Source organism: Crotalus tigris, unplaced genomic scaffold (assembly GCF_016545835.1).
Source record: "Crotalus tigris isolate CLP2741 ecotype Arizona unplaced genomic scaffold, ASM1654583v1 scf7180000020129.766959, whole genome shotgun sequence".
Lineage (NCBI taxonomy): Eukaryota > Metazoa > Chordata > Lepidosauria > Squamata > Viperidae > Crotalus > Crotalus tigris.
In genome coordinates this window covers 284,497-311,873 of record NW_024097870.1, presented here as the reverse complement: position 1 = coordinate 311,873, position 27,377 = coordinate 284,497, and the positions used below count along the sequence as shown (strand labels likewise).

Sequence of the window (27,377 nt, the reverse complement as noted above, 5' to 3'; positions counted from 1 at the left end):
GTAGCTATATTTTAAGTTGTTTTACTATATTTTCCGCTCTGATATTTTCATTTACTTTTCTCCTATTCCAACCCTTCCTTTAATTTTGTCCAGAGTAATTTACTCCCACTCCCGTTCCATGTATTGTCTTTTTTCCACCCTATCCTAACAAGCTATGCTATAATTTGCTCTCTTTTTTGTTCTTATTGGAATATTGTTTCCCCTCCCCCTCTACCAACATAGTTGGTTGCTCTTCTTTTTTAAAAAAATTAGTACACCCAGAACTTCAAATTTCAAATGAAACTAATTGGCAGGGGTAAGCATAGCTGGGTCAGGAATTCCGGGAGTTGAAGTCCATGAGTCATAAAAGAGACAAGGTTGCCTACCCCTGTGGACCTAGGGGATGAGACAATATTGAGAAAGTCCTTTTAACAATCCTACAGCAACAGGTGGTGAAGGTTAGAGTTCACTGATATTGTAGCATTTTGACAGGAAAGAACTGCAAACAAATGGCCAAACCCCTCATTTTCACAGGAATGAATTTGTTTTAAAATTAAGATTATTGGTCATGTTATGTCTGCCTAAGGAGAAATTCCACAGATGCCATTTTTAAAGTCATGTAATGCAGGGATAGAAGAACCTTTTACATTAAGTATTTCCCTCTGACAGAGCTGCTAAATATAAAAAGACTTTTGGAAATAAAACTCCAAACAGTTCATAAATTTTCTTCAAATATGGGTTTACTCCCTGAAACTATATTCAAATATATATATATCCTTAAAACTCCTAGATTTTGTTTTGGAAGGTAGACAAACCACCTTTTATATCAAAGGAAACTGTCCATCAAAGAACATTCCTCTCAGATAAATTGTTATGGGTCCTCCATGTTTCTCTCTCCCTATGAATCTTTCTCTATTAATGAATAAAAAGGCTCTCCATGTAACCTTGAGCCTATCTAAAATAATGTCAGCATAATATTTGCTATCCTGTTACTAATTTCTATTCAGCTCCATGATATCATTATTGAATTACTAGCAAAAAATTTTTTGCTTGGTTATAGACAAGTTGATTTCCTTTAATGGCTTTCAGCTGTCACCAGCTAGTCATTAGCTGCCAGTCAGGTCTGTGCGGGAAAATGGTTGTCCCAAACTCTTTCTTTAGGCTGTTTTTTCTACTCTCTTTCTGTATCCCATTAGGCCATCTTGCAAATTTAAATAAATGCAAACAAAGGAAATCATATGAAAAGGCTCCAAACCAGAAATAACCCCAGAGTGAAGGGAGATGGGTTCTGCCATGATTTACAGCTAGCTAGTGTTGTAGGGCAGAAATACAGTAATCTTCTAACAGTTAAATAGCCACTGTTTTACGTTTTGATATGCTAGAATGGGCAGAGGTTGAATGACTGAAGCTAATAAATGCAAGGTAAATAATATGTAAGAAGAAATATGTCCCCTCTTCTCCAAATGTAGTAGTAGAGTGATTGTCTTGTCTTGATTGATTATGTGCCATCAAGTTGGTGTCATCTCTTAGCTTTCTCCCAGAAGACTTCTACCTTGTTGAAAACCTAGATAGAAGTTGGCATCAAAAATGGTTTATGGGGAGAGAGAGATAATAGATCTGAATAGATTTCTTCTCCAAAATGGAATGGGAGATAACAGATCTGAAGGAAACTTGAGAAATAAAGTGCTAATGAATAGAGTCAAAGCTTGGAGGAAAAAATTGTGAGGAGATGAGAGGATGGCCCCCAATTTCCTAATATTTTCAAAAACATCTCATGTCAGCTATTGAACATCTGACCTCTCTTGTATGTCAGGGTGCTGAAGGCTTCTCTCTGTCCTGCGTCTTTGGGATCTGCATAATTGTAAAAAAAGAAAAGCAGTAGCATCTGTGCAGTCAAAGTTGTGTTCCCTTTTTACTTGTACCATAAATGTGCAATCCCATAAAAAGATACAAAATTTCAATAACCCAATTATGGCCACCATCTTGATTTTTCTCACTCCTTTGCAAACACCCCTACCTGTCTCTTCCCATTTTCTTTCTCTTTCTCGCTGCCCCGTCCTGACTTAGGCCCCACCACCGTCTCTCTCTGTCTCTTAAATTTTCTGGCTAGAGTTCATCCAGCATTATTTGTACAACTCTTTTCAGATTAGTCTGAGATCTGAAGATTGACCTACTTTTGTATCAACTAATGTAGGACATTTTTTAAAAAATTCAAATAATATGACAGGCTATTTTACATTACAGATCAAAATGTTAAATTTTGATCAAAACAGAGAAAATGTTCTGGTTTTGTATATTATTCTAAAATTCTCATGAACATTAAACGTTTGTTGCTGCCATGTTTTAACATTGTATGGAAATGACCTTGAGAGACAGAAGAAGAGCTACAGTTTAGATAGCCGTCTGATAACAACCTCTGTGTCTGAAGGAGGGCTGGGGGTGGAGAAAGCATTTCAGAAGGGATACTCCCTAGTTTTCAGGTGAGTAAAAGTAAAGCAGGGGAGAGTTGCAAGATTCTGTTATTATAACCTTACAATACAACGTTAGTATTTGTGGTTGGTGCTTCTTGTCTGGATTACCTCAAAGGCCTGACAAATATAACCTGTTGTGCTTCATAAAAAAAATCTGCATTTTTATCTCAGGCTACTCAGACAGGTGTTCTATTATGGAATAGTAGCATTACCACATCTGACTTGCAGTAATCCAGATGAACGCTAGATAGTAAAAAGGAGAGCTTTGTGTACTTCTTTGCTACCATTGTAATGGTATAAGAGAGTGACAGCTGCCACCTGATATCTGGATTTTGGCAGTTTTAATACTGGAATAGATTTTTAAGAAATAAACTTTTTTGCACAGTTGGAAAGAATTATTGAAGAAGTGGATAGAAGAATCTAAAACTATAGTAAATAAAGTATTACTACCGTATTCGAAAAAGTGGGATTATATTTTTGGAGATAAGGATATCTAATTTTATGTTATGAAGGAAATGTTTTTAAATGTCACATTTATACATTGCAATTGTGAGCCATGACATTGGTTATTTTTCTTAATTATTGGCAGAAAATGAATTCCACAAAACGAACATATTTTATTGCCTAAAACATATTTACCCCTCGTGGTATATTAATAGTTTGGTCAGTTTATTTAACAATAAGAAAAAATAGAAATTAAATGTATAAACTCTTGTATAGTGTTAAAATATCAAAACCATCCTCTAAACAATGTCTCAGGCATTAAAATATTTGTTTAACATTAATATGACAGCTATTAATAATAATATTAGCTTTTTATAAGACTCAATATCATTAAAATGATTTCTATGTCTTAATGTTTATTTAGCATAAAACCACTAAACAGAAATGTATCTTTCACATCAAAGTCATTCCCATGGCTGCTAGTTTCTTCTATTATTATTTCTGGTATAGTTGCTAAAGTTAGTTTGATCTAATGGTTAAAGCACCATAGTAGGAGATTGTGAGGTCAAGTCCTGCTTTGGCCATGAAAGGCAGCTGGGTGACTTTGCACCAGCCCCAATCTTAGCCCAATTCACTTCACAGAGTTGTTTGGGGAAAAATAGGAGGAAAAGTGATGGATATTTTCACTGCCTTGAATTATTTGTAAAAATAACAAAGATGGGATATGAATAAATAAAATAATAAAAATAATGTTTAGCTACTAGAAGAAGATTGCACAGACTGACTACAAACAACAGCATGAGAAAGTAGCAACAACAGTGCATTGGAAGATTTGCAAAAAATACCATTTGTCTGCAAGCAAGAACTGATGGGACCACAAAGTAGAGAAAGTAATAGAAAAATGAAAAAGCTAAAGTGCTCTGGGACTTTAGAATTCAGACAGACAGGCACCTGTTTTGTCAATAAGAAAGACAAAAAAGTCTGGATAGTGGAGTCCTGGAGTCAGCAAGAAAGAATTGGAGTTGACAGAGACCTGCAAATACAGAGACCTGCAAATAGAAATAGAACAACTGTGGCAAAAGAAAGCAAAAATAGTACTACTAATAATAGGGCTTTGGGTACAATCCCAAAACAACCAGAATGCCATTTGAATACCATTGGCATTGACAAAATCACCCTTGGTCAATTTCAGAAGGCAGTTTTACTTGCAATAGCTATCATTCTATGATAATACCTTTAAACAATCAAACATCAATATCTGCCTATCCCAGGTCCTAGAGATGGATTCAACAGGTGGATAAAAATGTCAAATCCCATCATAATATCTGGCTGACAAACCATAATGATATGCAGAATGATTATAAAGAGTGTTCAAATCTCAAAAGTTTTATGGTACATTGAGATCCTTGGCATATAACAGGTGTATTCTACCCTTAAACTATAGAATACCTTCTTATCATTTTTTTGTTAGGAGGCCATGTTTGCATAATATGATAACTGAAATCAAAGTGCAATTACCATACTGTGCAAATGTGAACAGCTAGCACTATGGCAGTGAATTAGATCACTTGTGTGAATTCAATTCCCCAAATTTCCTTAAAACCAAGTATTAAAGAGAAATATAAGCTCAGAAACCAAAATATGACAGTATTGGTCTCATGATTTTTTCATTTTATAGAAAGATACCTGAAATGCATCTCATGATTGCATGAAAGCCAAGCTTGCTATTCATTTAGATCTAGCATGATCTCAGAGTGAAGCAAAGGTTCCAGATGTGACCCTTAAGTTTAAGAAATTGGAAGACAAGAACAGGCAATCACTATTGAAGCAAACTCACTACAGTCTTGTAAATTGATGGCAAAAGGGAAGAACTAAAAGACCTCGGTCTCTATATTATTCACCATGTCACCTTGTCCATACAGGTCTGAATAATTTCCAGCAATACATCCAACTCATTCCTATAGTCATCTGATTTCCTAACCTATAGGGTTATGAGTTGATTACTATGTGAATGTTCCAGCTAATGTAGTACAGTAGTTAAAGTAATAGAGTAGGCCTTGAAGTCTCAGATTCAAGTCTATACTTGGCAATTGCCTTTGGAAATTCATTAGATGACTTTGGAAGTCTGTATGATTGATAACCTAATTTGCAAATCACGGGTTCAAACCAAAAGTCATTTCAAACTTGGCTTCAAAATACTGTAAATTGCATTTTAATTTTAATAAAAGAGATTGACAGTAATGGATTTCAAAATAAGTCTGGATAACAGCACCAAATATCCATTTTATACAGAAAAAATATTTTCTTACTTTGAGTTCAATAGCTTCTGCACAAAATATTTAAAATAGACTTGCTCTAGAATTGTTAGGGGAAAAGCTTATGCTTGATAGGACAATTAGCCCAAATAAGCAGATTAATGAACTGGTAAATTGAGGCTATTTGGGCATTTCTGGTGACACATTAAGGTTGGGGATTGTAATATAACATCCACCTCCTCCTCATCAGCTGTCTGTGGGAAAGGTGCATATATTTAGAGGATAGAAGCATTTCCTAAGTTCTGGACAGGGAATCTATACTAAGATTCAGAATGATTCTCTCCCCACCCACCCCCCGCTCTGATTCACTAAGATATAAGAGAGAGGGCACAAGAAGCACAATCAGAATATTGGCTGGCAGGGACCAGAAGGTAAGCTTTTTCTGCAGTGGCCCCTGCTCTATGGAACACCCTCCCTTCAGAGATCAGAATGGTCCCAACCCTGTCAGCCTTTCTACAAGGTCTTAAAAACTTAGCTATGTTTTTTTTATATTGTTTTCAAAAGTTGTTTTAATTTTTAGTTGTAATATATTTTATGAACTGTAAGTCACCCAGAGTCTCATGGACTGAGATGAGTGACCATAAAAATTAAATAAATAAATAAATCAGATTAGCAAATTTCTGTTAATATAGCCTTAATAATGTATGATTCTGGTCTTCCTGTGTGGAGTTTCCTGATCTGGTCTACCTTGAAAGGCTCATGATAATCAATTATATGTACAAGCTGTGAATAGGGAAATCTTCATGACCACTATTTTGTAAGTTTCTGAAGCACTTTGGATTTAAGGTGCTTCTGAGTACACAGTGACCCAAATAGAGCACTAATCTATTATTTCTTAGTTTCATGTTTTTATGAGTTTGCCTGCATGATCCAGTAAACAATCCAGTAGCTTTAAAGAATTGCAAAGAGTTGAAATGTTTATGGTCCTCATGCACCACACCTTTTTAGAATTGTATCCCAAGCCCTGTTTTATAAATCCACCTATTACATGCTCTTAAAATTTCAAATGTGCTCCTGGCCCCAAAAGGTGCCCTACATCTATATTGGGAGCTGTATTCCACGACCCTAACCTGGCAGGGTCATTGATAACTTGAGAGTTTATGTCATATGTAAGAAATGGATAAGATTCCTCTACAAATGTCTTGCTAATTCTATCCTCCAGATGTGATGATCCACAATTTCAAAGTTTTGCAGCCAACACATCCAAGGCTCAAATTCCAAGGATGATGCAGGTTTAGAATTTTGGGACTGCAAAGAGGACATTAAGTTAAAGAAAATCATTTTACAAGTGAAATAGCCTGTATCTTCAGCACCTTATTTGAAATATTTGGAAAGAAAATATGTGGATTTCTTCTTAGAGATAATCTTTTATATTGATATGATTTGTTATTAAAATCAGTTTTGGATTAAGCTAATCTAAGACATTATGACAAAAAGTAGACAAAAGTCTATAGATGGTTATGTGAAATGGGCATGTAAAGGGCTTTAAATCTATTGAAAACAGAAATGTCAAGTAATCTGTGACATTATAAATTCAGCAGAACCTGGAATAGTCAAATGCAACAGCTGTCAGAGTGGAATCTTAACCTGAGGCTGTTCATGTAGAGAGCAAGTCCATTGTTGTCTTTTTCATTTCTCTGCAAAGATCAACATGAAGCATAACTGCTACGTTGCCTCATCTTTTTGAACAACATAACTGCAGTCCTGTAAATTCTCCAAGATTTATAGGCTTCTATACTTAGCAGACACTGTCCAAAAGATGAACTAATTATTATCATTTTAATAAACTAGATGGATTATCTTACTGTCTTTCCTGTTATGGGTGAATACGTGTAGCTTTTGAACTATCTTGGTTAGCCCTAGGTGAAAGACGTGAAAATTATCTTGTCAGTTTTAACTCTAGCTTCTTGGTAATAATCCCCCACACTGATATTCATATTCTAATAAACTCTCATTTATCTTAGTAAACAACTGTTATTAAAAGTCTTGCCTTTTTGAGCAGAGAAATACAATAGTTAAATTTTGGTGAGCAGACCAAAGACCTAGTTGTTACAAGAATCTAGCACCAGTTCAGACTTCTTATAATCATGTCTTAGACTAAATTAGCACTTCTTAACCTCAACAACTTTAAGATGCATAGATTTCAGCCCCCAGAATTCCCCATCCAGTATGCTGGGGTAAGAGGATATTCTGTAGCTTCTGACTCAGTCTGTTTACTACTCTTTCTGCAACTGCTGTGGCATACATATTAATGGGAGCTCAGGAATGGAATAGCAAAGAAGACAAGGAATGATCAGGACACCACACTAATTGCTATTTTGGAATGCCTTGGCTTTGGTAAACATTCTGTACTAGCCCATTTGACCGCCAACACAATTTTATATCCATGTGTTTATTCAAGTGTGCGGTGAGTAACAGGGTGGTTTTCTTCACTAGAACCACACCAGGCATATTCAGAGTGACTCACTGGTGCTTGAGAAAACTTGTACTATTTCCTGGGCTACAAGAAAGATGATATAATTACCACTCAGCAATGGAACACGTGCCTCATCACGTGTATAGCTGGCTGAGCACCTAGGTAAGCGGTATTCCAAAAGGCAGATTTTGCATGTAATCTACATGGAATGCATTTTTCATTTTGCCAAACACCAAGCTAACCCAATTGTAAGAGAAACTGGGTTTGGGTAAGAAATGAAACAAGAGTGAAATTGGATAATGACAGACAGGTATATATCTTCTACATCACTATTAAGTTTATAGTATTGACTGGAATATCTTGAAGATTTGAAACATGTAAATCTTGGCTGGGTCCCTGGAAAATTTGATGTATCAAGTTTGATAATATATGGTGTGTGATCTTATGAACCAATCTGCAAAGTACTTTTTATTTTCTTTGCAAGAAAAATAGTTTCCAGGTTTGCAGTGACAACTGTAAGTATACACCTAAGTGAAATCTGACTTTAGAAATAGAGAAAGTTGGGGGGGGGGAACAGGCTGGGGATAAGGAGCTAAATATGTGAATATGGTCTTGCTCATATTATGATTTTTCCAGTATTGAATGTGAGATTTCCTAGCTGTGATAGAGCTAATCCACATAAAGCTTTCAGCAAACTTCCCATATTTTAATCAGCCAATAAGCCTGTGAATGATCAATAAGTTTTGAAACTCAAAATCCTGCTGGGAAGACCTAACAGGCTGGTGCTTCTGAATATGTAAATTAGCTTGGACTATTGACAACTGGCAGATACAGTATATTCCAGGTGATTCTGCAGTGCTGATTCCCCCAAGTTCTCTAAACTATCCTTGGATTCTAATGAATATCTATTAGGCTAACTACAGAATCTAGCTTTGTAGTACCTGCTAAAACTATGTTTTCATACACTCCAGCTATAATAGCTGCACAGGAAGTGGGTCCTTTCTCCACAGATGTTAGCAAGATGATATCTCACATTGTTCATAAACTAGATCAGTATTTCTCAGTCTTGGCAACTTTAAGACATGAGGACTTCAGTTCCCATGCTGACTAGGGAATTCTGAGAGTTGAAGTCTGCACATCTTGAACTGAGAGACACTGAAGTAAATTATAAATGCTGCTACATTGGAATGTTTACTTCTGGTTTGTCCTCATGTTTTTTGATATAAAGTGTTAGGTCCTTCACTTAGAATAGGATTAGGACTAACTGTATCTAGATCTTGACCATCAAATCAAATTGTCATGGTTCCGATAGATGAGACCAGTAAAAGCAGCATTGCAGTACTGACACAAATTCTTTTTGAAATTCTAATTAAAAGTAAAAATGCTGCAAAAATACAATTAAATCTCAACCATACTATGTAACAAAAGAGAAAATTCCAAGTTCCAGGTATGTTGAAATAATTTATTTCCTATTTGGGCTTCCCTGTGGTCTGAAGTTGATCTTCTGCCAAGACAAGAGGAAACATCTTGACTGAGTGCAACAAAATATTGAAAGGGTTGGGTGGAGCCCAATAAGACAGAAGTGAAGATCAAGAATAGCAGGAATAGAGGCCTCCTATTTTTCTGCCTGTTCTTCAGATCACAGTGGCTGTGCTCACTGTAATGTCCAATAGGCTTTATTCCTACTCTGGCTCTTTCTGTACTTGGCCTGAATGTGATATTTACGGATAGACTCAATCTCTTTTAAAAGAACTTCCAAGAAGAGGCTTGGTCAGGTCCCCAACTTCCTACCAAATCATAAAGTCATTATTAATCATAATGTAGCTAAAATTTGCAATTGCCATGAGGATAAGGCATCAAGAAAATTGCATTTGTTTGATATCATAAATATAAGTCAGTTGCCAACTGTCTGAATTCTGATCACATGTCCATGGGGATGCTGCAGCAGTCATAAGAGTGAAAAATGGTCATAAGTCACTTTTTAAAGTGCCATTGTAAATTTTCATGATCACTAAACAAACTTTTGTAAGTTGGGGACTACCTGTCTTATGTTTAGCTGCAAAATCCTTGGGTACAGAAATCCACAGTTTGGCAATAACCCATATTGTCCGGGGCTAGAATACAACACAATCTTCTACAAGCTATCCTTGTTTAAACTACATATTGTTACTATTTCCACCACACTTTAGTATAAAGACTATGGAAGCCTTTTCTAATTAGTACTTAATTTGGATTATAAAGAGGGTAAATTGTTTAAACACAGAAGCAAGTTCGCATACTTGAATGTGGACTTTATCTACATTTCAGTTTAGGTTATTATTTATTGTATGAATTTGAGTAAATAAACATTGACCTGCCCTGACATGTGCCTCATAGTAAATTTATTTCCAATGGCAGAACAGATTATTCAGAATATCTAATAAATCAGTTCTTAAGTTGTTTTTTCTATTCATTTTTAGGGCTGCTAGAAGAAAGAATAAATAAAATGAAATCATATGTTCTTAGTTCAGTGGTGTATTGAGTAACTTCAGCTTATGTTTTGTTAGTTTCAGTTTGCAGAGGGAATGCAATACAGGCTTGTCTTAAAGACTCATTATGAGGAATATTTAAATAATATATATGTACTTTAATTTGTTAAAGAAAAGTGTAAAGTTGATTGTATAGAACCTCTGTCTGTTGTTACAATAAACCTTTGACAATCTCTGGTTTCTCTAGTTTCTGGTTCAGCATGGAAATCCAGAAAATTGAATTATTCCATAGAGATAAGTATGGCTACCTTAGTCAATTAGATGCTAAAGCAGCTTTTGCTAGGTTCTTGTTCTCTGGATGCAATAGCTGTGAATCTTCCAGTTACAGTCAGGATGATGAAGTGGTCTGTTGGCTGGGAATTCTCATGCATAGGTTAGCAAGGCTGTTTTAAGATAGCTACAGCACTTCTGGGTGTGGTTTGGTGACTTTGAAAAAGTTAAACAGGTTACAGGATTGCTCTGGGTTAGTACCTTGACTTATCAGGAAATCCCAGGGCTATAGATTAGATTGGGAGGAGGCAGTGAGGCAATACCTCTGTATGGTTGCCAAGAAAACACATGGATACATTCATGTAAATCACCAGGGCATCACTCAATGAGAGCCAATTCGGTCTAGTAGTTAAGATACCAACCTAGAAATCAGGAGACAGTCAATCCTAGTTCCACCTTAGATATGAAAACTGGCTGGGTGGCTCTGGGCAAGTTACTTTCTCTCAGCCCAACTCACCACACAAGGTTGTTGAGGAGGAAAGAGTATTATGTATGTTCATAACCTTGAGTTATTCATAAAAATAATAAAGGTGGGATATAAATAAATCGAGTTTTTACCTTTAGGAGATCCTGACAAGTGCATTGGTAAGTAAGGGGAGGCAAGTAACCTGTCTAAATAAATCTTGCCTGAGAGCATAAGATAGGTGGATTTCAAAAGAAAGGTAACAAAATAAAGCAATGTACGGTAGTATTGAGAACCAGACTATTTTCTTAAAGAACATAGATCCCCAAGAATTGATTTTCTAAAGCATGATTACATTTTATCTTCTCTGACTATGCTTATTAGAATACAATTTCTGTCCTCTCATTATTTGTGCAAACCAATGTCATGTACTCTGTACAGTAACACTGTATGCACTTTTTATTCATTTTTATTTATGGATTTATCTGACGGCTTTTAGTTTTGCTAGAACAATAAATACATGCTAAGAGTTTAGCTAATTTTTACGTTTAGTAGTTCCTGAGATTTAAGTTTACTGCTTCTAGCAATGTATACATTTCTATTATACATGACAGGAAGCATTTGATTCTAATTAAAATGCTTCCATAAAAAATATTGAAAATAGTGATGCATACAGTGTGATTGAGTTCCTATATTACACTAAGCAGTGGTTTTCAGTTGTAGGTTACTGAATAAACCACAATATATAAACTATGGTTTACAAATCACAATGACTGATTTCACACAATACTTTTTTCTAAAACCAAGTATATTATTGGTGTATTAATGAACCCATATACTGTATATCCAATGCAAGTATAATCTGTTGCATGTTTACTCTGAAATTCACTGAGATTTATTCCCATGTAAATGAGTATGAAATTGGAATGCTTTCTGCACAATCAGGATTTCTAATACTCTGTACCTAGTTTTTTTAAATAAATTCTTGAGAAGTACATACTGCAAGATCAATCCTTTTGTCTTATGCATGAATACATACTTACACATGATATTGACTTCTGTTTTAAATATGTCCGTATGCACAAACACAAAGAAATATATGCATGCGCATGCTTTTTTAAACACTTTGTCTTATGCTACAGTACTGCAACTTTCTTTTTCTTCAAACCTAAAATTATGGCTTCTATGCCAGAGAAACTTGCTGTGGACAGTCTTGCCTGCAGCTCAGAAATAAGAAAGTAAGATTACAATGAGACATTTTGTTTGCTCAGGAGACTGACAAAAAGACCATGACGCAAAATAAATGTCTTTGTTTAATCAAGATGTACTAGCTTCGTGTCAGTTCTTGATATGCTTCCACTTCTTGTACATTATCCAATATGTAACTGCATATTGTTAACTTTATTCTTAAGTAACTTCTACTCAGATAGAAGAAGAAAAAAATAAATATTAATTTGAAGAAGGCATATATGTGTGTGACCAAGAGCGAGCAAGAGAGAAAACAGTACACATTTGCATAATAGTAAATCATAAACCATGATTAAGACAGGAAAATTACTTTGGTTACATAATGCAACATGCTAAAATATAACATGGCTTAATACGATAGCCTAATTCATACAACATACTAAATTATAATGTGGTTTGTTGGGTTATAGTTTAACCACTGTGGTTTACATCATGATTTTTATATAGTGCATTATATGAATAAATCTAGACTAGTATATTTTTACCTTACTGTGCTGTGCATATAAAATATTATTTCTGTGAAACAAATAGGTGATTTTTTTTTCTTGAATGAACTGTGATGTTTTGACAGTTTCATAAATGTAATGAAAGAGATGATTGTGTACTTTCTTGTGACAGTCTAAGGTGATGCTTTTCAATGTTTCCTATCTTAGGTTACATTAATACCCTTTCAAACCGTACTTGTTCCTGGCAGAATATTTGTATATTAACATAGATTTCATAATTATATTTTCATCTCTAAAAAATTTAAAGTGATTCACTATGTAACTATGGGAACCAATACATAACACTTACTGATGAATTAGATAGCAAGCCATTCCAATTCCATTTTTATTCATTCAAGTGGTTGGTAACCACTAGATAGATTAGAATCGCCACACACAGTGAGAGCAGAGTCTGGTCCTTATTCCTAGCACCTTTTTTTTTTCAGAAGAATTTACATGTATTCCCTGTATGTATGTGGATAGATGTGCACATGTGTGCTTTCATGCACCATTTTAATCTATTTGTACTTTGGAGCAGGGTTTTTGTTTAGACATTTTGATAAGTAGATTCTAGGTCAGATACACTGCGTTCATGATCCAGATTCGATTACATGTATTTTAAAAATAAAGTTTCTATATTGGATTTGACTTCTGGTAATTCTAACATTATGGAAGGTGTTCCATTGCCTTCTCCTAGTCTTTTCCAATGTATTATGGAAATTATCAGAGGAAAAATATTGAAACAAATGCATATAAGCTGCTTTGTTCTTTATCCCTTTTCAAATTGCTTCCACTATCAAATAGATGAGGCTAGGGACTCTGGTAGACAACAGATACATAAAACTGTGTCAGAATAGTATGAGTTTCATAGAAACAAAAATAACCTTGCAAAATGGTCTTAGTTATTTACTTATTTATTTATTTACAGGATCTATGTGGCTGCCTATCTCATACAACAATTCTAGTTGGCTCACAACAATTCATACAAACGTGGTTAAAAACAAGAATACCCTTCCTTACAGTCACCAGATCAAACATTCTGGCAGTTCACTATTGCTATAAAATGATCCAGATCTTAAACTACTTGTGGAAGTTTATCTACTTACCATCTTCCTGATAATACCTTATATGTTCTTGGCTAACTATGCCAGGGTAATAGCTTTGGGAGATCAAATTACTGATATCATATGGAAATCCCAATGCTCCTAGTGAAAGATAATCACAAAGCATATCTCAGTGGAAGGATGGGTGAAAGGGAGTTTCACGCAGATTCAGAACAAGAATATTGGTGGGTTGTTTAAGCTGGATTCTAATGGATGTAATAGCTTTTGGTTTTGCAAAGGATTGCCTGGTTCTAGGAAATTGTAAATGAGGAGAAACATTGAGCTGCAGAAGGCTTCTTAATATGCACTAGCCCAATGATTTGGAAGTTGTTCCTGCATCATTACTCCTGTTTCAGCACAGCCTGTGAAGGAACTCATTATTCATGATTTCATCTTGCCTATTTAAAATGTGTAATAGCTCAAAGATTCGGTTGATGGATTTCTTCCAACTCTTTGATGACTCAAAGATAAATTTTCAAGGTTCTCTTCTAACTGGTCCCACTCCCATTTTGTGGTTTAATGTTTACACTTGTGCTGCATGTCTTTACTAGACTGAAAGATCCTTAGGCCAGGATCTTATCATTTTTGTCTTAAGTAGCATTCACACCCATCAAGTTATAGATAATAGTTGCAGCTGCAAAGGTATGATGGAAAACTGCTTTAGCTCTATATTCCATTCTTTTCCCCGTGCCTTCTAGATGTATTAAACATCATGGCCGGGAATTATGATAGATGAAGTCTAATACAAGAAGACTGGGATTGCTTTTTTATTCAGTTTTCTAAATTTGGCTTGAGCCAAAATAAACATTCCTTAAATAAGGTTTAACAGAAATCTTAAGCACCCATTTCCAACAACAAGCAATCCTATTCTGTATTCTTTATTTGTTACCACTGCTTTTAATAATATGTATTTTAAAAGTAAGTGCAAATAAAAACAACTGAAGTTATATGAATTAAGTAAATAAAATCACACACTGCATTTGCTTTCCCATTTACCAAAAAATTAAAAATGCATTAATTAAATTTCAAGAGAAAGTAGTTGTATATTTGTTATGAAACAAGATGTCATAACATCTTATGAAAATCAAGTTCTAGCAGTTTTACGCCATGATGCTTATATTACTGTAATTTTAAAGGCTGGTAATATTCTATTCAGTGCACAATTTATTATCCAATATCTTTTTTAAATTTTGAGTTATTACATCCAGAGAACAAGAACCTAGCAAAAGCTGCTTTAGCATCTAATTGACTGAGGTAGCCATACTTATCTATTATTTCTACAGAAATACTCAGGAGTCATTCTTATTTGAAAATGGTTGGTGACACATTTTTCCTGAAAATATGCTCGTAACTGAATCATCACCCTCAGTCAGCTATTATGTAATGATATTTTCAGATATCTTTCAAGAATTTACTTTCAAGAATTTACAAAAGAAATATAATTTATCTAAAAAGGATAAATAGCTATACATATATTTTGTTGGAATATTCATGAGCAGGAAGAGTCATGTGGTAACTCAGTCAGCCAATGTGAAGAAAGTACTACTGAGTCCGTGCAAAAGGGTATTAAGTTAGGAGCTGAATTTTCAGTCTCAGGTTTGTCTCTGTATCTCTCTGTAAGAAGTCTTCATTAAGCTATGTTGCTGTAAAGAAGAATGTATGGTATTGTAAATATTTTGATATAAATATAAAGAAGTTATTTTGAATCAGCTAAATGCAGTCAACTGTGAGAGCTTCTGATTTATTTTTTCACCAACAGAGAAATTAAAATTCTCTAACATATTTGAAACATTATCTACATTGTTCAGTCCTGATGCCAGCATAGCTTTTAACACACCACAGCTTTTAAGTTGTTGGAGACTGATTTTCACTATAGAAATATTTTTCATAAAATATTTTAAAAACTAAACCTAATTTATCTAATTATTTCTCTTAATATTGCTTTCTATATATGTGTATTCATGTTATAAAAAGAAATACATGAGATATTTAAGTGTTTTGTTATATAGATTTTTGGTTTACAATTTTTAAAACTTTTTTCTTTTGGGGGAGTCCATTATGAATTTACTATATCATATCTCTTTTTCTTGTATTCTTGTATAAATAGGTAATTAAACATTTATATCAATTAGGCACCTATTTTAAACTAGATTGTTCTATTCATAAATAGCAATATAGTTATGTTTTTGGAATTTAAATAAAAATGTCCTTGGATAAGAAGGAGATGTGGATTCCATCTCTTCGTTGCTAACAGGTGGTCCTGGTCCTTGCCTGGATTCTCCTGGCCAACTTGCTGCAGCTTGCTGTACTTCCCTCAGCCTGTCGCTTGTCCAATTGACCCAGCTGAAATTGCTTCATCAGGTAGTACTCTCCAAGCCCTAATTCTGACTAACACTTGGCTCTGTCCTTTCCTCTGCTGACTCAAATTCACCGTCCTCTGAATTCATGTCTGAAGAGAGGTCTGGGGGCAGATCCATGACAGTGACTGAAGTTACCATGGTGCTGAACAAGGGCTACTTGTAAGAAGTTTCTGGAAGTTTCTGGGGTTTTTATATTGTTGAATTTTAAAGTCATACTCTGCCTGGTGTAACTGTGTACAAGTTGGGCAGCCATATAAATCTATTAAATAAATACAATGAATAATAAAAGTTCTCATAATTGCACTTTGTGCATTGATGACCAGTTCACAATTACAATGCATAGTGCCCCACAATCTGTGAATTGAGACCTTCATTGCCAGCTTCCAACAAGCAAAGTTAATGAAGAAACTAGTAGGAGGTTGCAAATGGCAGTCACATGACTGTGGGGCACTATGACCATGCAGGATTCATGCCATGCAGGATTCATGGCAATTGTATCTGCCGGAACCTATGCCTTACAACCACTTAGCAATGGGGTTCCTAGACCTAATTACCATTACCACATTTGCCAGTGTTTAGCTAATAGCCTTCATTCATACTGAGTTCTTCCCAACTGTACAGTACATAAGGACAGCGAAGACTTCCATCTACCAATATCACTTCAGCTCTGCATTAATAACACTGAAATTTCTTTTAGAAATATACTTTGGGGACAAAATTTTATTAAATGGCAGAATCACTGCTGGAAGAGGGATGGCCATATACATAATTTAAATAAATCTATATAATGGCTCAAAATACACATCAGTGAAAATTAATATTTGAGAGACTTCCGGTTTTGCGTCATAATGATGTGGCCAGGGGATTGTGGGGCTCATCTTGCAAGAGGACCCTGGAGAGGTGACAAAGGAGGGACCCCCCCTTGATCACAGAAAGATTGTGGTTGATCCATTTGATCGAGGGGAAGCCCTCCAAACTGACAAAAGAAAGGCTAGCTGCACCTCGGTGACTAGCCCAAGCTACTGGAAGCCGAAGTCCAAAGGCACTAACCAGAACAGACTATGAAGAGCATGTTGGAAACTGGGTGAGAATATCAATCTTTTCTCTTCTATCTTGCAACTGATTTCCTGGAAAAGTTCCCCAAGAAGGAAAAATCCTCTGAAAGTGAGAAGGAAGGGGATCACCTCCCCACCTTTCCATAGATGGAAATGGCTCTAATTTTTTATGAGGAACAGAAACATATTGAGATGGAATTTAACATAAAGCTATAATCCGGATAAACCTGAAAATTGTGGAAATTATTAAGATCTTCCCTTTGAAAAAGTATTGATGAAATTACAAGAAAACAATTTTCTGTTTTAAAAGTAGAAAATGAATAGCTATTGATATCTAATGGTGGATTACAGTATAAAAGTATATATGTTTTGGCTCAGAAACTGGCAAGATGCCCAGAAACAGATAACAATTTGTCCCTTTGATCCTCAGTGACTTCCAACTAAACAGAGGACAGCTGGGAACAGAGGAGAGAAAATACATTGGGCTATTTACTACAGACTGAGAACTATAAAAATTGCTGACCTTCTTGGATTATAAACACTCACTGAGCTGTAATCTTTAGGCTCAAGAATTGTTTGCAGAGAAAGAAAAACCCTGACTTTTGGCTATTCTTCTAGAGGGGAAGCTCCTGAAGTCTCTTAGGTGATTGAACATTTTGGACTACAAATGTTGGCTGATTGATAATTGTAGGAATCCTGAGCAGAAGAACCGTTATAAAATATTGTTTTTAGTGATGGATTGACAATTGGAAACAACATTGGAGTATACAGGCCATACATAAATATAAGAATTATACAAGACTTTGTAGTTTGGACCTTAAGATTGGTTGGTTGGATAAGACTAATATACAGGGATTATGGTACTTGTGAAAGATTATTTGAAGGGAGAGATACAATGGATGTTGCATACCTAACTAAAAGTGGTAGGAAACCATACCCAAGATTCTTTTCTGAAACTCCCAGCCTGGAACATCAGAGATCTGCAGGAGTAATACTTAAAGACAAGGTAAATAACTTCCAGGAGGAAATGCATGCTATGTTGCAACTGATTCAACTGACAATTGTTTCAAATCATGATGAGATTAGAAATAACATTTTAATAACATAAATGAACATATCTTTAACCTAAACTCACAACTAAAAAAAACCTCAGAAAATGATGATAAAAAATGAACAAATAAATCAGACAATAGAACACAAATCAGAGGAAAGTGACCCAAAGATGCAGGCTACAAATGAAAGGAATTACAGTTTAACACAGCTAAAGAAAAATTTGCAAGATTCTGTAATAATATTGGAAAAGGAAAAAGCATTTTATCTTTCAGGACTTCAAAATAAACCAGAGGACAAGAAAGAAGATCCAACAAAATGGATTATAGAGATGCCAGGAGAACCACTAGAGTTTGGGAGACAAAAAATGAAAAGAGAAACTGAGGGAGAAGGAAAGTTGAAGCTCTTTAATGAATATACTGTAAATGGGTAAAACTCCCCTTCAAAGGTACTCTATCTAATCTATCTTCCCTGTTTCTAACAACATTTATAAAAATACAGGAAGAATTCCCTGGCAAGCTGAACACATTGACTCAGAAAGTTGTTTGGCAAAAGAAGAAGGCTAGAGTTAGATTCAAAAGATCAGATGACTTGACTTACCAGATGGAGTACTACATGACTAAACACTTGTTTGAATACGGCTAAAAAAATAGATAAATTTTGGATATAAATGGGTCCTATAGTAAGAGGGATGTGATTTATAAGTAGTATAGCATTTTTTTTCTTTTATGAGATGAGAAATATAAAAATACTGGGATGGCTTATGTGAATGAAATATCTGGACATTTAAATGTAATTAATTTTCAGAAAATTATAATTGACAAGAATGTTTTGAATATTGAGGGGAAATTAAGCTTAAATAAGAACTTCGAAAACAGGACCTATAGTGATTTAATAAAATAACTCTTCGTAAATACAACTGAAACATAAGCTGATGAAAAAAGATGTTATACACTGATGTTGATGTTATTTGTATAAACACTAGGAAAATGTTTTCATTCAACTTTGTATATATCGAAAATACTAAGAATTGTACTTACTCAATGTTGGCAAAAGGAAAATATTGGAAGAAGAGAAGATCAAGGACACGTATCACTAACTAGTATGTTGGTTATGGAATCATAGAAATTAACTGTTATTGATTGTTGTTAAATATATGAACCTAGACATGTTGTTTACCAAGCACTAAAGATTGTTATTGTAAAAAATCAATAAAATTAAAAAAAAGAAAATTAATACTTGAGTAACCTTACTAGTTTATCTATATTTTATTTATTGTTATTTCCCTTTAATTCACTTTATAGGTAACTCAAGGCAGTGAATATACATAATACTTTTTCCTCCTCCTATTTTCTCCACAACAATTCTGTGAGGTCGGTTGGGCTGAGAGAAAGTGACTTGCTCACAGTAACCTAGCCAACTTTCATGTCTAACAGAACTAGAACTCATAGTCTTCTGTTTTCTAGATTAGCACCTTAATCACTATGCAAATTGACTCTCTTTAATATCTATCCCCTCCATCTGTAATGCTGTAATGTGTTAAACCAAGGATTAAGCAGAAATTCAGTAACTGAATCCACTTTCCAATATGGAAATAGTATAATGAAAAAGCAAAACAACTTAAAGATTGTCTAAGAAAAAAAAAATGTGTCATCCTTAGTCAACTTCCAAATTAGCCACTAAACAGGAGTTAATGATTAATATTTGCTGCCAATAGCTAAAATTAAAATTTAAAATAGCTTTACTTCTTGGCCACACATCTATCCTGATCACTTTTAAATCATTTTTATGTGTTGTTTTTTCTACTCCTCCATATGCATGTAGCTTATGAATAATTGGCTGTTTAGAATAAAGTTTGATGAGTTTGAAGCAACAAGAAAAACTGTCATTAATTGCTTTGTGGGTTTATTTGTATACAAGTTCCTTCAGGTGCAGATTACAACAGTTTTAGTTTTCTTACAAGCACTCTTTGTGCTGTCTCAGCTAGCTTTGCTAATGAATTAGGTGGAAGGCCTGTAGAGCACATGCAGTAAAAAAAAATTAAAAATATAAAATAAAAGCAGATTGCCAACCTATTCTAATAAGCTTTCTAATTTGCTCAAGGTGAACAAATCCGCGGGTATGGGCAATATTTAATAAATGATATCTTGGCTTTGTATCTTTGCCAGAAGCTGAAGACTTATTTTTTTCTGCAACAAAGGAAGTCTAAAATAGAAAATAAATAAATAAAAATTGTATTACTAACAGTTAAAGATTCCCACTTAAATGTATGAGGTTTTTGAGAAACTTCCCAAAATTACTGGGAGTCAGGCAGCATATAAATTTAATATATTTACAATATATCGTTGTATCATATAAATTATTATTATATACACAACATGAAATCATAATTACCAGTTTTTAGCTAATGGTCTTCATTCACATTGAGTTCTTCCCAAGAACCTAGGATATTGTACTATGTTGTGGCAGCATATGTGCATATCCAAGCAGTGTGCGTTTTATAATTGACAGGTGGAAATGTTGTCAATGTGCAGATTTTCTAAGTGTCATCCAAGGTTTTTTGATATAATATTCAGTGCATTGATAACTCCTGGGGCCACCACTGCCAGTTCATGCCATAATCTTTCAACTTCAATTTTGAGATTGATACTGTACTTTATTGATACTTTGTAATCTTCTCCAATTCTTTGTCTTTCTAATAAATAGAATTCATATATAATTTTCTATCATAAGCTTCCATTATTACTATTGCCATGTTGACTGGGAATTATAATTTTAGGTCAAAGCTCCCCATTATTTTGCAGATGAAAGACTGAAGACTTCAATGCATTAAAAAGGACTGAATCTCAATGGCAAAATACATTCCTTTGATATTCCAGTAGAGCAAATGAAACCCTCGAAAGAAAGTAAGTGAAAGTATCTTTGTGGTCAATTCTAAACCAGATGGATCTACAGTAAAACAAAGATTATACCACTCTGAATTTTTTATATCTGGTTTGCTATTGGAACCATGCAAAATATTATTCTGGATTTACGGTTATTTCATTAATTCCTACATATAATCAACTTTCTAAATTGAATTGTCAATGTGGAATGTGTTCAAATGAATTAGTTGCTTCTCAATTGATCTGATAATTTGATATTTTTATATGCATAGAAATATTTTTATACATTTCTTAAATAGATCAGATAAATATAGTAACCAAAATGGAAGTCCAAATCAAATCAATATTTTGAACTGAATTGATTCCACTATTAAGATAGAATCATCAACTATTGATATTATCTTTTTGGCAAGACAATCTTAAATGGACAAGTACTTGAACTTACTATCATAATTACATATTCATCTAACTGGCTCCTGAAACATTATTATGGGCCACGTCTAGTAGCTTGTAGACATTAAAGGGTAAAAGATGTACATTATCTGTAAAGTAATATCTGTGTGGCAAGCAACCAGAAGAGCAAATATAAGTTAATTAAAATGCAATTAGGAGACAATCTTGACAAGCCAGGAATAATAGATTTAGAACGGTTGTGGCAAAATTGCAGCTACTTTGTCCTCCTATTTTGCAAAGTACAAATAAGTGTAATACACTCAGCAGCTCATACACAATTTACTGGTTTATTTGGATGCATTTAAGATTGCTGTTTGGTGTTTTCTTTTGCTTTTCTATCCATTCTTAAAGTATAGTTAACTTAAAATGTCCAAACAGCCCCAAGGAGGTGAAAAACTGATATCCATATTTTAGTTTCTTATTTATGCACAAATGTAATGTAAATATGGCATTTTTGTGAATCATCATATGAAACCCCAAAAAGAAAAGTATTTCTTTGCTTCTCTTAGGACACAAAATCTGGGTTCACATATTAGACTGTGTGGACACTCTCAACTACACTAGCATGTGTTTTGTTTAAGTTAATCTTAAGATATTGTGCAAACCCAGCAAATCTGTTTCATGAGCCCTGGCTAATGGACAAACTGGATCACTTTTGAGAAACCCATTAAACAGCAGCCCATGCCCTGAAACTAGTAGATCAAAGTTCAGTGCAGTTTAACTTAGAGCATCCAACGTCATTCTTCATTTTTTCTTCTATTCATCTCAGTAGAGAGGCAGCTATCAGTGATAATTCAAGCAAAGAACAATATTCCCAGCAGCTTGCATTGTAAGTAGAGCTGGAGGGTTCTTAAACATTCAGCCACTGTCGTCTTGCTAATTCACAGTACTCCTTTTCTCTCAGGCTTCAAACACCTGCAACTTAATGAAAGCGTACATTGTTACTTCAAGTGGGGAGACAGCACATGCAGTGTCTACTTCAGCAGCAAAAGATGAGGGGGGTGACTTCCCATTTATTCACCCCACTCCCACAACACTATAAGGGAGCGTTGCCATTTCCGCTCATCTGAAGATTGTGGGTTTTCCACTGGGTCAACAAGCTTAATATGACACAATTTGCTTTTGAAAAACCAAAAACATTATTCATGTTTTTCTGTGAAAAAATGACTGAAATTGTTCGTAATTTGCTCATTTTTATCCTGGTAACAAATCAAAAGTTCAGAATACAGTAGTAGACAAACACTATCTTTGAGGTCTAGTAAGCTATATTCAAGCAAGAAAATGACATGAATTATTTTAAACTTAGATTCAGACAAACCTGTGCTATTCTTAAGTTTTCTGATTGCTTCCTTTTAGGCTTATTCCACCGAAGAAAAATGAGTTATTTACTTGAAAATATAATAAACATGTCTAAAATAGATTGTGTTGGACTAAAAGTTATTTGTAAAAATGCACAAAGCACACATGAAGTACTGAATTGGTTTTATGTGTAAAGAATGCTGTATACATGTGAGCTCTGGAATTCTCTTTAACTCTCCTAGTTCTCCTTTATGGTCTGACTACTACCACCATCACATTGATTCCCACTACTTCCCATGGAAGTAGTCGTGAGGACAGGATAAGACCTCTCCATATTGCGAATAGGAGATTTACTTCTTTTCACTGAACTTTTTCCAGTAGTTGCTGATAGGAATTTGTGGCCATCTCAATAATTAAGGTGCTGAACTGAAACCAGGAAGATTCACTTTGTCCTTGTGAACCAAGGAATCTCTCTCAACCAAACTTACCTCATTACCATTGAATGAAGAAACAAAATGGGTGGAGATCTTCACATAAGGTGTCTTGATCTTTCAAAGGAAAAGAAGTCTATTAAACAAATCTGCTTTGATAATGTTGCTCAGCTTAATTATGTCTATCTTTCAGAACTGATAAATAATTTCGTTTAGAGAAGCCAGTTTGCAAATCTTTGAATTCTCTACAACTATTCATCTAACAAACTATTATAAAAATCAGGGGATATAGAAGAAACATAATCCAATAATTAGATTAGATATTTTAACCTAATTAAAATAGGTTAAATAGCATTTCTCTTAGTTCTGAAAACAGAAACCTCATGCTTTCATGAAACCAGAATCATAGCTAAGGCAGTTTGTGAATTCTGTGGTGGGAAAGGTGAAACTTTGGGCACGCTTATAGAATTCTGACATTTGTTTTTGTAAAATAAATACTACCTTTGGCATTATTAGCAGTGCAGAAGTATGTTTATTTCTTTTAGAAATGCCCCCAGGTTTTAGTAGTACTTATTCTTAAGGGAATATGTATAGAATTGCATTCTTATTGGTTTCTCTTATTCTTCAAACATAGAATGCTTTGTTTTTCATAAAAGCTGTGATATATGCCTTTTTCTTGTTTACAGTTAGCTCCAATGCTAACTATAAGCTGCTCTTAGTATTCAGTTCATCCATTATCTAATGAGTAATCTAGAAAAATTCTGAAATAATCCAATGTTGTAACTACCTGAATTAACATAATAGAACATAGAGTTCTCCCTCGCAGTGTCTATCACTAAGTACATTATGAGAGTATATCAGAATAATTTATGATTGACTAAGGCAGATTTTCCCCTTTATGGATTACTGCCTTGTCGTGGCGAAGGGGCTTGCGTAACTCAATGAAGCTATAAGCTATGCCGTGCAGGGCCACCCAAGACGGACAGGTTATAGCAGAGAGTTCTGACAAAATGTGATCCACTGGAGAAGGAAATGGCAAACCACTCCAGTATCTTTGCCATGAAAACCCCATGGACAGTACTAAAAGGCAAAAAGATATGACGCTGGAAGATGAGCCCCTCAGGTCGGAAGGTGTCCAATATGCTACTGGGGAAGAGCAGAGGGCTAGTACTAGTAGCGCCAGAAAGAATGAAGCGACTGGGCCAAAGCCGAAAGGACGCTCAGCTGTGGATATATCTGGTGGTGAAAGGAAAGTCCGATGCTGTAAAGATTTTTTCTCCATAGGAACCTGGAATGTAAGATCCATGAATCAAGGCAAGCTAGACGTAGTCAAAAAAGAGATGACAAGACTGAACATCGACATCTTAGGAATCAGCGAACTAAAATGGATAGGAATGGGTGAATTTAACTCAGATGACCATCAGGTATACTACTGTGGGCAAGAATCCCTCAGAAGAAATGGAGTAGCCTTCATAGTCAATAAAAGAATAGGAAAAGCAATACTGGGATACAATCCCCAAAATGACAGAATGATCTCAATTCGAATCCAAGGCAAACCATTCAATATCACAGTAGTCCAAATCTATGCCCCAACCACTGGTGCTGAAGAGGATGAAATTGACCGGTTCTATGAAGCCCTACAGCACCTTATAGAATTAACACCAAAAAATGATGTCCTTATCATCATGGGGGATTGGAATGCTAAGGTAGGAAGCCAAAAGATAACGGAATAACAGGCAAGTTTGGCCTTGGAGTACAAAATGAAGCAGGGCACAGGCTAATAGAATTTTGTCAAGAGAATACGATGGTCATAACAAACACTCTTTTCCAACAACCCAAGAGACGGCTCTACACATGGACATCACCAGACGGTCAACATAGAAATCAGATTGACTATGTGCTCTGCAGCCAAAGATGGAGAAGCTGTATACAGTCAGTAAAAACAAGACCAGGAGCTGACTGTGACTCAGATCATGAGCTTCTCGTTGCAAAATTTAGGCTTAAATTGAAAAAAGTAGGGAAAAGCACTAGGCCACTCAGGTATGAACTAAATTATATTCCTGATGAATATACAGTAGAGGTGACAAATAGATTTAAGGAACTGGATCTGATAGACAGAGTGCCTGAAGAACTATGGATGGAAGTTCGCAACATTGTACAAGAGGTAGCAACTAAAACCATCCCAAAGAAAAAGAAATGCAAGAAAGCAAAATGGCTGTCTGAGGAAGCTTTGCAAATAGCTGAGGAAAGAAGGGAAGCGAAAGGCAAAGGAGAAAGAGAAAGATACACCCAATTGAATACAGAATTCCAGAGAATAGCTAGAAGAGATAAGAATACCTTCTTAAATGAACAGTGCAAAGAAATAGAAGAAAACAACAGAATAGGGAGGACCAGAGATCTCTTCAAGAAAATTGGAGATATGAAGGGAACGTTTCATGCAAAGATGGGCATGATAAAGGACCAAAATGGCAGAGACCTAACAGAGGCAAAAGAGATTAAGAAGAGATGGCAAAACTACACAGAAGAACTATACAAGAATGAGCTTAACATCCCAGATAACCACAATGAGATGGTCACTGACCTCGAACCAGACATCCTAGAATGTGAAGTGAAATGGGCCTTAGAAAATCTGAGCAACAACAAAGCTAGTGGAGGTGACAGTATTCCAGCTGAGCTATTCAAAATCTTAAAAGACGATGCAGTAAAAGTGCTACACTCAATTTGCCAGCAAATTTGGAAAACTCAACAGTGGCCACAGGATTGGAAAAGGTCAGTTTACATTCCAATTCCAAAGAAAGGCAATGCCAAAGAATGTTCAAACTATCGCACCATTGCACTCATTTCACATGCTAGTAAAGTTATGCTTAAAATCCTACAAGCTAGACTCCAGCAGTATGTGGATCGAGAACTACCAGAAGTACAGGCAGGATTTCGAAGAGGCAGAGGAACTAGAGATCAAATTGCCAACATACGCTGGATCATGGAGAAAGCTAGGGAGTTCCAGAAAAACATCTACTTCTGCTTCATTGACTATGCAAAAGCCTTTGATTGTGTGGATCACAACAAATTGTGGCAAGTTCTTAAAGAGATGGGAGTACCAGACCATCTCATTTGTCTCTTGAGAAACCTATATGCGGGTCAAGAAGCAACAGTGAGAACGAACACGGAACCACTGATTGGTTCAAAATTGGAAAAGGAGTCCGGCAAGGCTGTATACTGTCACCCTGCCTATTTAACTTATATGCAGAGCACATCATGAGAAAGGCAGGGCTAGATGAATCAAAAGTTGGAATTAAGATTGCCGGGAGAAATATCAACAACCTAAGATATGCAGATGATACCACTCTAATGGCAGAAAGTGAAGAGGAACTAAAGAGCCTCTTGATGCGGGTGAAGAAGGAGAGTGCAAAAGTTGGCTTGAAACTCAACATTAAGAAAACCAAAATCATGGCATCCGGCCCTCTCAATTCCTGGCAAATAGATGGGGAAGAAATGGAGGTAGTGACAGATTTTATTTTTCTGGGCTCCAAGATCACCTCAGATGGGGACTGCAGCCAAGAAATTAAAAGACGCTTGCTCCTGGGGAGGAAAGCTATGGCAAATCTAAACAGCATTCTAAAAAGCAGAGACATCACCCTGCCAACAAAAGTGCGTATAGTCCAGGCCATGGTTTTCCCAGTTGCAATGTATGGCTGTGAAAGTTGGACCATAAGAAAGGCTGAGCGCAAAAGAATTGAGGCCTTTGAACTATGGTGCTGGAGAAGACTCCTGCGAGTCCCTTGGACTGCAAGGCGTTCAAACCGGTCAGTCCTAGAAGAGATCAACCCCGACTGCTCTTTAGAAGGCCAGATCCTGAAGTTGAAACTCAAGTACTTTGGCCACCTAATGAGAAGGAAGGATTCACTGGAGAAGAGCCTAATGCTGGGAAAGATTGAGGGCAATAGAAGAAGGGGACGACAGAGAATGAGATGGCTGGATGGAGTCACTGAAGCAGTAGGTGTGAATTTAAATGGACTCCAGAAGATGGTAGAGGACAGGAAGACCTGGAGGAACATTGTCCATGGGGTCGCGACGGGTCGGACACGACTTCGCAATTAACAACAACAAGGCAGATTTTACATGTGATACACTGTTTCTGTACTATTTGTTTGCATAAAAGGATTGTCCAGATACAAAGTTAAC

The 27,377-nt window shown here is 35.5% G+C and overlaps 1 long non-coding RNA gene across 1 annotated transcript; it reads left to right on the top strand.

The window, feature by feature from the left end:
• The first annotated feature begins 7,761 nt into the window (after positions 1 to 7,761).
• On the top strand, positions 7,762 to 22,442 carry LOC120318205. The gene is made up of 3 exons (XR_005559438.1): positions 7,762 to 7,935; positions 15,917 to 16,023; positions 20,932 to 22,442. It is a non-coding gene; the product is annotated as an uncharacterized LOC120318205 (long non-coding RNA).
• The last annotated feature ends 4,935 nt before the right edge of the window (positions 22,443 to 27,377 follow it).